The sequence below is a fragment of the Suricata suricatta genome, chromosome X (assembly GCF_006229205.1).
Source record: "Suricata suricatta isolate VVHF042 chromosome X, meerkat_22Aug2017_6uvM2_HiC, whole genome shotgun sequence".
In the NCBI taxonomy this organism is placed as follows: domain Eukaryota; kingdom Metazoa; phylum Chordata; class Mammalia; order Carnivora; family Herpestidae; genus Suricata; species Suricata suricatta.
In genome coordinates, this window is record NC_043717.1 from 72,648,835 (window position 1) to 72,663,763 (window position 14,929).

At 37.4% G+C, this 14,929-nt stretch overlaps 1 pseudogene; it reads right to left on the reverse strand.

Annotated features, from left to right (window-relative positions):
* Window positions 1-1,870: 1,870 nt before the first annotated feature.
* LOC115283452 lies at window positions 1,871-2,121 on the reverse strand (annotated as a pseudogene).
* Between the last annotated feature and the right edge of the window lie 12,808 nt (window positions 2,122-14,929).

Sequence of the window (14,929 nt, forward strand, 5' to 3'; positions counted from 1 at the left end):
TGTAAGATCAAGCCCTGCATCAGGCTCTGCAGTCAGTGAGGAACATGCTTGGTATTCTTTTTCTCTCCCTGTCTTTCTGCCCCTTCCCTACTCATTCTCTTTCTTTCTCTAAATAAGTAAATAAATAAATAAATAAACTTTATAAAAGATTTTAAGTATTCATAAAATATTTCGCATTATATACTTATGGATTGAAAGGTACACTGAGAAAGTTGCTCCAAAACTAATACCTTCTGCCAGTCTCCAAATAACTTTCCTACTCCAAGTAATCCATCAGCCCATTTAGGTGCACATTCCTTAAATGTTTGCTTTAAAATAAGCCAGCAGTTAAGTACTAGACAGAAACGTTTTCCCAGGACATATGTGAATAGGCAACAAGTCAAATTCAAGCTTTCTATTTTTAAAACTTTTTCTTATTGAGGTAAAATTCACATAACATAAAATTAACCATTTTAAAGTGAACAATTCAGTAGCATTTGGTATGATCACAATGTTGTGCAACAACCACCTCGATTTTGTTCCAAATCATTTTTATCACCCTGAAAGGAAACCCTGTGCATGTTAAGCAGATGCTCTCCATTTGTCCTTCCCTGTCTCGGCCCCTGACAACCACCAACCTGCCTTTACCCTCTACAGATTTATTCTGGATATTTCATATAAATTCTGGACATGTATTATAACTGGAATCATGCAATATGTGACCTTTTCGTTCTGGCCTCTTTTCACTGAGAAAAGTATTTTTGAGGGTCATGCACATATGTAGAGTGTATCACTACCTCGTTCTTTTTTATGTCTTGTATAATATTCCACTGTATGTATATACCACAATTTGACCATCCATCCATTGATGGACATTAGGGTTCATATCACCTTTTGGCTATTGTAAATAGTACTCCTATAAACATGAGTGCTCATGTATTTGTTTCTTACCTGCTCTTCAATTCTTTTGTACATATACCTAGAAGTGAAACTGTTGGGTCATATGATGATTCTACATTTACTTTTTTGAGAAACCACCAACTTGTTTTGCCCATTGGCTGAGCCTTTTCCATTCCCTCTAGCAATGCAGGAGACTTCCAATTTCTTCACATCTTCACCAACATTCATTTTTTCCTTTTCTTTTCTTTTTTTCTAATAGCCATCCCAGTGAATGGGAAGTGATACTTCATTGCCTCATTGTGGTTTTGATACGCACTTTCGTAATGACTAAAGATGTTGAGCATCTTTTCATGGGCTTGCTGCCTATTTGTATATCTTCTTTGGATAATGTCTATTCTAATCCTTTGTCCATTTTTTAACTGGGCTGTTTGTCTTATAGTGTTGTGTTGTAAGAGTTCTTCAGATGTTCTGGACACTAGTACCTTATTAGATATATTATCTACACATATTTTCTTCCATTATGTAGGTTATCTTTTCACTTTCTTAGTCATATCCTTTGATGCAATTGAGATGATCATGGGTTTATTTTTCTTCTTTCTATTAATGTAGTATTTTACATTAATTGATTTCCTTATGTTGAACAACTCTTGAATTGTTAGGATAAATCTCACTAGTCATGGTGTTTTTTCTTTTTAATATGGTGTTGGATTCTGTTTGGTGCTAGTATTTTGTTGAGGATTTTTTTTGAGAGAGAGAGAGCATGAGCGGGGGAGAGAGGCAGAGGAAGAGAGAGAAAGAATCTCAAGCAGCCATCGCTCTCAGCACAGAGCCCAACACAGGGCTTCGTCTCCCGACTGTGAGATCATGACCTGAGCCAAAATCAAGAGTCAAATGCTTAACCAACTGAGCCACCCAGGCATGCCAAGGACTGTTTTTAATCCAAAATGTGTTTATTAGGATAGTTTCCTACTCATCTTGATTCAGAGTGGTTTTAGTCCTGCTTCCATCTGAAGGAGCATCCTTCTGTAAGCCTTGCTTTTCCTCCTGTAGGCTGGCAAAGGACAGTGGAGCAGCCAAAACACAAAACTACTTCGTGCATGGCTAAAGATGGTGGTGATTTTGTAACATCCGGGGCACTTCACATCCATGAAGTAGGAGTTGTGGCTCTGCATCAGGTGCCTCTTCTTGTGCTTCTTCTTCTCCTCTTTTGTGCTGGAGAAGGAGGTCCTTTGCAAGGGGCATGTTTTTGTGAGGACGTTGTCACCATCAGAAAGCATGTTGAGGATTTTTGCATCTATATCCATAAGAGACGTTAGTCTTTAACAAACATTCTATTTTAAAGAGAAAAAGAAAGAAAAATGTATCAATACACGTTGCTCAAGCAAAATAAGAAAAACGAAAAAAAATCATGCCCCAGTAATTATCACCTGGAATGGTATCTTAATTGGTGATCTATCTTGCAGGGAAATGTCCCTCAACAGGGACCCTGCCTAATCTTTCCAATAGAGTTAAAAACACCCAAATCTTGGGGCACCTGGGTGGCTCAGTCAGTTAAGCACCCGGCTTCAGCTCAGGTCACGATCTCATGGTTGGTGGGTTCGAGCCCTGGGTCGGGCTCTGTGCTGACAGCTCAGAGCCTGGAGCCTGTTTCAGATTCTGTGTCTCGCTCTCTCTCTGACCCTCCCCTGCTTGCACTGTCTCTCTCTGTCTCTCAAAAATAAACAAAAAACGTTAATAAAAGCAATTTTTAAAAACACCCAAATCTTAAGCTCATCAAGTCACCTTAGAGATGAGGAAACAGTGCCACAGAAGTTAAATGATTTGTGTGTGGTGACATTTCTGGCAAGTAGGAATTGATACTTTTTATTTTGTCACCATTCACCTTAAGCACTTTGCACTTCACCACTCCATTCTTTACTACCAATCTCTGAGACTTCAGCTTTCTTACCAAAACCTCACTCCACAAAATTTTCCCTTGCATCTAGCGAAAATGATGTTCTGCAATTTAAGACAATTACTCCCTGCTATTTTCTTCAGTGAGACTAGAAAATGGTTCGTCAGTATTTTATCACAGAAGCTATTCACCTACTTGAAGTACAATAAGCCATGTGTCCAAGTTCTTTGACATTTTCTTTGTTACTATTATTTCTCAAGCCTTTGGGGCTCCTCTGTCCTGGACTGGTACATGTTATTTACATCTCACAAGGCTACAAAATCCAAAATACAGCATACTGTCGTAATAAAAGGGAATTCACAGGACAAAGCAACTGTTGATTGTGAAGGTGGACATAATATTTTAAAGTTTGAAAAGTGACAGAAATATTAAACCTCTTTGAAATGCTCAGGCTGTAATGTTCAAATTAAGAGTAATGTTGAGAGACAATAGAATAAAACATGAAAAAGAAAGATATAATTCACATACATGAGTCAGTCGTATTTAGTAAGTGGGTGGAACTAGAAGTAAGTGGAAATAGGGTGGTAAAAACTAGGGAGAAGAACCAGAATTTAAAAGCCAGGGTCAATTTAAAGGTCAAATGAACTATAAGCGAATCAGTTTGGAGTCATGCAAAGTAACTGACACAATGATGGGCCATATATCAGGCTGAATATGTCATGTTCCTTCCCATATCCTTAGAAGGAGGTGATGAAGGGCCCAACATTTTAGTATTTTTCAGTCATAATTTCAAGTTTTGGGCGCCAGCTTTTTGACAGTAGCATTCTAGTTGTATATATATTTTTTGTCCTTTTGAACTTTCCCCACTTTTCCCTGCTTTTGGTGGTTCTTTCTCCTTCTTATTTCTATTCCCTGTGGCTGGCACAGGCCACTGCCCCTTCTGGCCCACTCCTATTCACAAGCACAGCACCCCTGGTCTGCTACTGTGCCTCCCCAGTGTCAGTGACCCCTACTATCTGAAGACAGTTGATAGCTCCCTCTTACTTCCCCTTTCAAGGATATGGGGGCAGTGGCAGCCATGTACATATCATTTGGTAAATATCTTCGCACTCCTATTGGGTATATGCTTAGAAATGGCATTGCTGAGTCACAGAGAATGCATACATAGTTAGCGTTAGAAGATGCTGCCAAAGGCAGTTTGGTTTGTGGGATCAAGCCCCGTGTCAGGCTCTGGACTAACAGCGCAGAGCCTGCTTGGGATTCTCTTCTCCTCTCTCTCTGCCCTTTCCCTGCTTTGCTCTCTCTCTCTCTCTCTCTCTCTCGCTCTCTCTCAATAAAGTCTCTCTCTCTCTCTCTCAATAATGAAATAAACTTAAATAAAATGACAATGCTCCCAAAGAGTTTCCCAAATGTTTGTATCAGTTTACATATTCTCACCAGTGATAAATGATGATTCAAGTTTCTCTTCATCCTCACCAACAGCTGGCATTGTCTTTTTTTTTGTTTTCTTTTAACCATTCTGGTGAAATTATAGTGGTATCTTATTGTGGATGATTGTTGTTATTTGCATCTTTCTTTTAATTATTTTAAAATAATTGTAGATTCATAAAAAAGTTACAAAAAGATAGTACAGAGAAATCAGTACACCTCTCACCTAACTTCCCCTAATGTTAACATATTATATGCCCATAGTGCAACTATAGAATGCAGGAAATTAACATTGATACATTATTATTAACTAATTTACACAGCTTATTTGAATTTAGCCAGTTGGCTCACTGCTGACCTTTTTCTGGTCCTGGATCCAATTGTATTCAAGTATCATGTCTCCTTAGTGTCCTTCAGTCCATGACAGTTCTTCCATCTTTGTCTTTCATGACTGTGGTAACTTGAATAAAAGCCCCCAAAGATGCCCATGTTCTAATCTCCAGACTCTGTGAATGTTATCATATAGGTCAAAGGGGATTTTGCAGGTGTGACTTCATTAAGGGTCTTGAGATGCGGTGTTTACCCTGCACTAGCCAAGTGAGCCCAATGTAATCACAAAGATCCTTATAAGGGTGAGGCAGGCAGGAGATCAGAGTCAGAGTAGGAGATGTGACGACAGAAGTAAAATGGTAGAGCAACATAAGGAAGGGATCTCTAACCAAGGAATGCTGGGCAGCTTAAAGAAGCTGAAAAGGCAAGGAAACAGATTCTTCTCTGAGCCTCCAGAAGGAACACAGCCCTGCTGACATCTTGACTTGAGACTTGTGACCTATAGAAATGTAAGGAAACAGATTTGTTTGGTTTTAAGCCACTAAGTTTATGATCATTTGTTACAGCAGCAATAGGAAACGAATACAATAAACATAACATTTTTAGAGAGTACTTGTTTGCTGGATGTTCCTAATTTGGGTTTGTCTGAGGTTTTCTCATGATTACATTGAAGTTATGCTTTTTTTTCACAAGAATACCATAGAGGCGATGTTCTATCCTTCTCTGTATGTCATGTCAGGAGGTATGGATTGCCCATGTGCCCTATTGCAGGGATAATAACCTTGGTCACTTGGATGAGATGGTGTCTGCTAGGTTTTTTCCACTGTAAAATTTTTATTTTGCCCTTTGATAAACCTGTGAAGGGAGATACTTTGAGGCTATGCCAATATCCTGTTTCTCCTTAAACTCTGGACCACAAATTTTAACATCCATCAATGTTTCTTGCATGCAATAAATATTACTGTGATATGTTCCTAATAATGGTTATCAATTTCCATTATTCCTTCTACTTCTATTAATTAGGATTCTTCTGTAAGAAAGAGCTATCCCTGCCCCTGCCATTTTGTTTATATATATATATATATATATATATATATATATATATATACACACACATTTGTATGGACACATACATACCTATTTTATTCTATGAGTTATAATCCATTGCTATCTTTATTTACCTTGCTGTTCAAATTGCCACGAAGAGTTCCAACTTTATGGAAGTTGCCAGCTCTATAGGGGTGCCTGGGTGGTTCAGTCAGTTAAGCATCCAACTCGGTTTCAGCTCAGGTAATGATCTCATGACTTGTGGGCTTGAGCCCTGCATCAGGCTCTGTGCACAGAGCCTGCTTGGGATTCTCTCTCGCTCTCTTTCTGCCCCTCCCCACTCACACACTCTCTTTGCCTCAAATATAAGTAAATGTTAAAAAATAAGAAGTTGAACGCTTTACAAAGATATTTTCCAAGTTTTCTTCTGAAAGCTTATTGTTTTACGTTTCACATTTATATCTGCAATCCATATGGAATTCATTTTTGTGAATGGTAAGAAAAAGGGGTCAACATACATTTTTCCCCTGAATGGATAACCAACTTATTTAACACCATCTTTTGAAAAACTGCCCTTTTCCCTGATTGAACTTTACATCAATGATGTAAATCTGGTGAGTATAGGTGTGAAGTTGTTTTTACATTCTCTATACAGATCCATTGGTCTATTTCTCTATCTCTGTGTCAATATTACATTATTTTTTAAATTAATGTTTATTTATTCTTGAGAGACTGAGAGACAGAGTGCGAGCAGGGGAGGGGCAGAGAGAGACAGAGACACAGAATCTGAAGCAGGCTTCAGGCTCTGAGCTGTCAGCACAGAGCCCATGAGAGGCTCGAACTCAGGAACTGTGAGATCATGACCTGAGCCAAAGTCAAACGCTTAACCGATTGAGCCACCCAGGCACCCCTTATTTTTTAAATACTACATTATTTTAATAATTGTAGCTAGATATAGTTTGATTTCTGGCATTATGTTTTGTTTTATTTTTGTTCTTTAAGATTGCCTTGCCTATTCTTGGCCCTTTTTATTTTCTTATAAACTTTATAATTGGCATGTCAATTTCCACAGATGAAAATAGCCTGCTGGGATATGCTTGGGATTGTCTTGAATCTGTAGATCAAATTAGCAAGAACTGAAATCTTGTAAAATATGGAGACCTACAATCCATTTACAATCGACCTGTTTATTTAGGTCTTATTTACTTTCTCTCAAACATGTTTTCGAACTTTCTCTTTAGAGGCCTTGAATAATTTTCCCACTTTCACTCTTTGGTACTGAGTGTTTTTCAATGCAATTGTAAATGGCTTAAGTTTTATTTTTGTTTTGTAGCCTGCTTTTAGCTTTTAATAAACCCATTTGTGAATACAGACTTTTAAAGTATTTCTTCCCATAATGGCAAATAGAAGAAAATTGGCAGAGGAGAATGATTCACAATTATTAGATGAATCAGAATGTGATTATAATGAGAAAGATGACAGCATTCCGGCCTCAGACGATCACAGTGACACTGACCGTGTAAGTGAAATTTCAGACTATGAGTCTTCAGCTGAAGATCTACACCCAGAATGAATTTTCTCAGACAAAAAAATTGACAAGTGAATAATATATTTCTAAAGACAAAAAAGGGGGGCACCTGATGGCTCATTCAGTTAAGTGTCCAATTGGCTCAGGTTATGATCTCATAGTTCGTGAGTTTGAGCCCTGCGTGGGTCTCTGTGCTGACAGCTAAGAGCCTGGAGCCTGTTTAGGATTCTGTGTCTCTACTTTTTCTCTGCATCCACATCCCTGCTCATGCTCTGTCTCTCTCTCTTTCCAAAATAAACATTAAGAAAAATTTTTTAAAGACAAAAAGGAATGACAAAATATAGCCCAAATAAAACAAAACAAAAGACACACAGAAAAAGGAATGACATTCATCTAACAGGAAGTACCTTATTATACAACATTCTGTGACATGGACCTGAACTGCCCCTTTGGGCTGAGACCATGTGACCACATTCTATCTCTTTTATGATGTTTTTGTGCCTGTACTTACTTTATATAAAATTACATGTTACATTAAAATCTTTCTTAAATATATTCTTAAAATTATTATTTACTATGCCTTTATACTTACTTCTGTAAATTATTTGTAAGAGAATTTAAAAATACAATGATTGAAAAAAGCACATTGGATTTGGATGGTAAGTGGGATGACTATGTTTGTTGATACACTAAGGGTTAAGATGTGCTGTTTGTTTGCTTATAATTATATTTCTCCTTAAGGTATATCCCACTGGAGGTATCCAATGAAATTACTGTTTTGAAGGGGTTTTTTGCATATGTCTATCATTAGATACAAAATTAAGGTAATTTGTTTCATGTTGTTTTTTATTTTTAAGAAATTTTGGAATACAATTTGTATTTTGGACTAAATCTAGATTTACTGAAAAGTTGCAAAGACAGTACAGAGAGTCCTTAGATAGCCCTTATACAATTTGCTCTATTGTTTACATCTTATATTTCCATGGCACTTTTGTCAGATCTAAGAAACTGTCATTGGTACATTACTATTAACTGAATTCCAGACCTTGTTTGGATTTTACTAGCTTTTCCATTCACATCCTCTTTCTATTCCAAGATCCAATCCAGAGTAATGGTATAGTTTTTAAATTTTCACTTTCAGCTTATTTGTCCTGGTATATAGAAATACAGTTGATTTTTGTACGCTGACCTCATTAACAGTGCCCTTACTATATTCTCTCATCTTCATAGTTTATCTTATATTTTAAAGTTTAATTTTTTAAATTTACTAATTTATTATTATTTTGATTTTTTTGATAACCAGGCCTATTATCTGAAAATAGTGATGGCTTTAATTTTTAATCAACTTTGTTGAACTATAATTTACACATAATAAAACGCACCCTTTTAGAGTGTACAGTTGATTAGTTTTGACAAATGTATACAACTGTGTTCCTTCTCAGTTAATCTCTATTGCCCATCCTGGCCTCAGGCAATCACTATAGATTAGATTTGTCTTTTCTAGAGTTTTGCAAAAATGGAATCACGTAATATGTACTATGCCGTTCCTGACTTCTTTCACTTGGCATAATGATTTTGAGATTCATATGTTTTAGGGTCTCAGTAGTTGGTTTCTTTTTTTAATGTTTATTTATTTATTTTGAGAGAAAGAGAAACAGAGAACATGAGTGGGGGAGGGGGGGAGAGAGGGAGAGAGACAATCCCAAGCAGGCTTTGCACTCTCAGACCAGATCCCTAGGTGGGACTCCATTTTATGAACAGTGAGATCATGACCTAAACCAAAATCAAGAGTTGGATACTTAACCGACTGAGCCATCTGGATGCCCCAGTAATTGGTTCTTTCTTTTTTTTTTTTAATAAGTACATATTTACATTTTAGAGACAGAGACAGAGAGACAGAGAGACAGAGAGAGAGAGCATGAGCAGGGGAGGGACGGAAGAGACAGAGGATCCGAAGCAGGTTCTGCTGTGATAGCAGAGAGCTGGATATGGAGTTTGAACTCACCAACCTGGATTACCTGAGCTGAAGTCGGATGCTCAACTGACTGAGCCATGCAGGTGCCTCAGTTGTTGGTTTTTTTTTTTTAACTTTTAAAACTTTCTTAAGATGTAAGTGAAATACACAAACTACTCAAATTTAGAGTGTGAAATTCATTCAATTTTGACATACATATATACACTTGTAAAACAATTACCACAGTGAACATACCAAAGGTTTCCATTATCCCCCAAAGTTTCCTTGTGCCCATTTGCAATCCATTCCTCCCTCCACTCTCATCCCCAGGTCTGTACTGATCTGCTTTCTGTCACTGCATCTTAATTTGCATTTTCTACAGTTTTGGACTCATGCACTCATGCAATACGTACTTGTTTTGACCTGGATTCTATTCACTCAGCATAATGATTTTGAGATTTATCCATGTTGACGAATATACCAATGATTTGTTCCTTTTAATTGATGTGTAGTATTCTATGAATTTACCACAATTTGTTTTTCCCTTCATCAAATGATGAACATTTGGAGAATGTCCATTTGGGGAACTTTACAAATAAAGCGGCTATGAATATTCGTGTACAAGTCTTCCCATAGACTTAGGCTTCCATTTCTCTTGGGTAAATACCTAGATCTGAAATAGCTAGCCCATTTAGTCGGTGAAAGTTTACTTTTTAAAAAATTTCTGAACTGTTTTCCAGATTGGTTGTACTATTTTATATTGCCATTAGCGGTGTATGAGAGCTCTAGCCTCTCCACATTCTCATAAACACCTGATATGGTCAATATTTTAGACTTCAGCCATTCTGCTGAATGAATAGTGGTTTTAATGTGCAATTCCTTGATGACTGATGGTATAAACTGTCTTTTAATGTGCTTTTTTACTATTCACATATCTTTTTTGTTAAGTGTCTATTCAAACCCTTTGCCCTTTTAAAAAATTTGGCTGTCTTCTTACTGTTGAGTTGTAAGTGTTTATATATTCTGTATACCAGTCCTTTATCTGATTCATGTATTGTGAATATTTTCTCCTAGTGTGTGGTGGCTTGTCTTTTCATTTTCTTTCTTTCTTTTCTTTCTTTCTTTCTTTCTTTCTTTCTTTCTTTCTTTCTTTCTTTCTTTCTTTCTTTCTTTCTTTCTTTCATTTTTAGAGAGAGATGGGTGGGAAGGGGTAGAGGAACAGGGAGAGAGAGAATCTTAAGCAGGCTCCATCTCCAGCTCAAGCCTAATGGGGGGGCTCAGTCTCACAACCACGAGATCATGATCTGGGCCTAAATCAAGAGACAGACATTCAGCCAACTGAACCACCCAGGCACCCCTTGTCTTTTTATTTTCTTTCTTTTTTTTTGTCTTTGCATTTTCTTAATAGTGTCTTTCAAGAGCAAAATTTTAAAATTTTGACGAAGACCAATATATTAATTTTTCTTTTATGGTTTGTGTTTTTGTGTTCTAAGAAGCACTTGCTTTCCTCAACATCATATGTTCTCCTCCAATTTTTTCCTAAAGTTCTATAATTTTAGGGTTTATGTTTTGATATATGATCAATTCAACTTAATTGTTGTGTTTAGGGTGAGATCGTAGTAGAGATTCAGTTTTTACATTAGCATATCCAGTTACTCCAGCTCTATTTGTTAAAAAGAGTTTATTTTCCCTGTTGCATTACTTTGGTATTTTTGTCAAAAATAAGTTTTTTATATATAATTTTTATATGTTGAATTTATATATATTACATTTTGCATCAATGGAATATATGTTTATGTATATATGTATGCTTTTATGTCAACTGATCTGTATAGTTATTGTTACATCAATACAACATCCTCTAGATTAGTATAGTTTATTTTTTTTATTTGCAGTATATTATCAAGTTGGTTTCCATAGAACACCCAGTGCTCTTCCCCACAAGTGCCCTCCTCCATGACCATCACCCCACTTTCCCTTCCCCCCGCCTCTTCAGCCCTCAGTTTTTATTTCAGTATTCAAGAGTCTCTCATGATTTGCCTCACTTCCTCTCCCTAACAATTCCCCCCACCCTTCCCCTTCCTATGGTCCCCTGTTAGGTTTCTTCTGTTAGACCAATGAGTGAAAACATATGGTATCTGTCCTTCTCTGCCTGACTTATTTCGCTTAGCATGACACCCTCGAGGTCCATCCACTTTGCTACAAATGGCCAGATTTCATTCTTTCTCATTGCCATGTAGTATTGCATTGTATAGATAAACCACATCTTCTTGATCCATTCATCAGTTGATGGACATTTAGGCTCTTTCCATGATTTAGCTATTGTTGAAAGTGCTGCTATGAACATTGGGGAACATGTGCCCCTATGCATCAGCACTTCTGTATCCCTTGGGTAGAATCCCAGAAGTGCTATTGTTTGGTCATAGGAAAATTCTATTGATAGTTTTTTGAGGGACCTTCACACTGTTTTCCAGAGTGGCTGATTAGTTTACATTCCCACCAACAGTTTAGGAGGGTACCTGTTTCTCCACATCCTCGCCAGCATCTATAGTCTCTTGATTTGTTCATTTTAGCCACTCTGACTGGCGTGAGGTGGTATCTCAGTGTGGTTTTGAATTGTGTTTCCCTTATGATGAGTGACGCTGAGCATCGTTTCATGTGCCTGTTGGCAATCTGGATGTCCTCTTTGAAGAAGTGTCTATTCATGTCCTCTGCCCATTTCCTCACTGGATTATTTGTTTTTAGGGTGTGGAGTTTGGTGAGTTCCTTGTAGATTTTGGATACGAGCCCTTTGTCCGATATGTCATTTGCAACTATCTTTTCCCATTCTGTCCATTGCCTATTCGTTTTCTTGATTGTTTCCTTTGCCTTGCAGAAGCTTTTTATCTTGATGAAGTCCCAAGGGTTCAGTTTGGCTTTAATTTCCCTTGCCTTTGAGGATGTGTCAAGTAGGAGATTGCTGCGGTGGAGGTCTAGGAGGTTTTTCCCTACTTTCTCCTCGAGGGTTTTGATGGTTTCCTGTCTCAGATTCAGGTCCTTCAGCCATTTTGATCTTATTTTTGTGTATGGTGTAAGAGACTGATCTAGTTTCATTTTTCTGCATGTTGCTGTCCAGTTTTCCCAGCACCACCTGCTAAAGAGGCTGTCTTTTTTCCATTGGATACTCTTTCCTGCTTTGTCAAAGATTAATAGGCCATACATTTGTGGATCAAGTTCTGGGTTCTTTTTTCTATTCCGTTGGTCTATGTGTCTATTTTTGTGCCAATATCATACTGTCTTGATGATGGCAGCTTTGTAGTAGAGGCTAAATTCTGGGATTGTTATGCCTCCCATTTTGGTTTTCTTCTTCAATATTACTTTGGTTATTCAGGGTTTGTTTGTTTTTTTTGTGGTTCCATATGAATTTTAGGATAGTTTGTTCTAGCTTTGAGAAGAATGTGGTCCAATTTTAATTGGGATTGCATTGAATATGTGGATTGTTTTGGGTAATAATGACATTTTAACAATGTTTATTCTTCAGATCCATGAGCACGGGATGTTTCTCCATTTCTTTGTGTCTTCAATTTCTTTCATAAGTTTTCTATAGTTTTCATCATACAGGTCTTTTACATCTTTGGTTAGGTTTATTCCTAGGCATTTTATGGTTTATCGTGCAATGGTGAATGAGCCATGGTGAATCCTAAACTGATTTCTCTTTCTGTTGCTGCATTATTGGTGTATAAAAATGCAACCGATTTCTGTACATTGATTTTGTATCCTGCGATTTTGCTGAATTCATGGATCAGTTCTAGAGGGCTTCTTGTGGAGTCGATCGGGTTTTCCATGTAGAGTATCATGTTGTCTGTGAAAAGTGAAAGTTTGACTTCTTCTTGCCAATTCTGATGCCTTTTATTTCCTTTTGTTGTCTGATTGCTGATGCTAGGACTTCCAGCACTATGTTAAACAACAGTGGTGAGAGTGGACATCCCTCTCATGTGCCTGATTTCGGGGGAAAGCTCTCAGTTTTTCCCCATTGAGGATGATATTAGCTGTCGACTTCTCATAAATGGCTTTTGTGGTGTTTAAGTAAGTTCCTCCTACCCCGACTTTCTCCAAGGGTTTTGATTAAGAAAGAATGCTGTATTTTATCAAATGCTTTTTCTGCATCTATCGACAGGATCATATGGTTTTTACCTTTTCTTCTGTTAATGTGATCTATCACATTGATGGATTTGGGAATATTGAACCAGCCCTGTAACCCAGGAATGAATCCCACTTGATCATGATGGATACTTGTTTTTCTATGCTGTTGAATTCGATTTGCTAGTATCTTGTTGAATATTTTTACATCTGTATTCATTAAGAATATTGGCCTGTAGTTCTCTTTTTTTGTTGGGTCTCTGTCTGGTTTGGGAATCAAAGTGATGCTAGGTTTGTAGAATGAGTTTGGAATTTTTCCTTCTATTTTTATTTTTTTGGAATAGCTTGAGAAAGATGGGTGTTAACCCTGCTTTAAATGTCTGGTAGAATTCCCCTGGGAAGCCATCCAGCCCTGGGCTCTTATTCGTTGGGAGATTTTTAATAACTGATTCGATTTCTTCACTGATTATGTGTCTGTTCAGATATTTTATCTCTTCCCATTTGAATTTTGGCAGTGCATGTGCATTTAAGAATTTGTCCATTTCTTCTAGGTTGTCCAGTCTGTTGGCATATAATTTTTCATAGTAATCTCTGATGATTGCTTGTATTTCTGAGGGATCGGTTGTCATAGATCCATTTTCATTCATGATTTTGTCTATTTGGATGTTCTCTTTTTCTTTCTGAGGAGCCTGGCTAGAAGTTTATCAATGTTCTTTATTTTTTCAAAAACCCAACTCTTGCTTTCATTGATCTGTTCATAGATTAGTATAGATTCATAGGGAGACTTGAAATCAGATAGTATAAATACTCTAACTTTGTTGTTTTTTCAAAATAATTTTTTATATTCTAGGTCCTTGAAATTTTCATATGAATTTTAAAATAATCTTGTCAATTTCTACCAAAAACTCTGTTGGGATAATAATTGGGAATGCATTGAATGTATAGATCAACTTGCAGAGACTGGACATTTTACAAGAATACAATTGATTTTTATATATTTATCTTGTGCCCTGCAACCTTGCCACATTCACTGATTTCTAAACATGTTAAAGTTAAAAGACCCAATAGAGAAGGAACATTTTAATAATAGAGAACAAAAAATCATCTATAACTTAAGAAGTGGATAGAGTTTTGCTCTTTAAAACACTACACACACAAGAGCACCTGGGTGGCTCATTCAGTTGAGCGTCTGACTCTCGATTTCGGCTTAGGTCATGATCCCAAGGTTGTAGGATTGAGCCCTGTGTCAGGTTCCATGCTGAACATGGAGCCTGCTTAAGATTCTCTCTCTCTCCCTCTGACTCTCTCCGCTGCTTGCATTCTTTCTCTAAAACTCTAAAACACACACACACACACACACACACACACACACACACACACTTCTTTTTTTATGTCCAAAAGTTTTTATTTTTTTTTATAATAGTTTATTGTCAAATTAGTTTCCATATAACACCCGGTAGTTCTCCCCACAAGCGCCCCCCCACCATGACCATCACCCCCTCCCCTCTCCCTCTCCCCCTTCAGTCCATGGTTTATCTCAGTATTCAGTATTCTCCCTTGATCTGTGTCCCTCACTCTCCCCCGCTCTCTTTCCCCCTTGCTCTCCCCATGGTCCCTTGCCAGGTCTCTCCTGTTAGACCTATGAATGCTAACATATGGTATCTATCCTTCTCTGCCTGACTTATTTCACTTAGCATGACACCCTCAAGGTCCATCCACTTTCCTACAAATGGCCATATATCATTTTTTC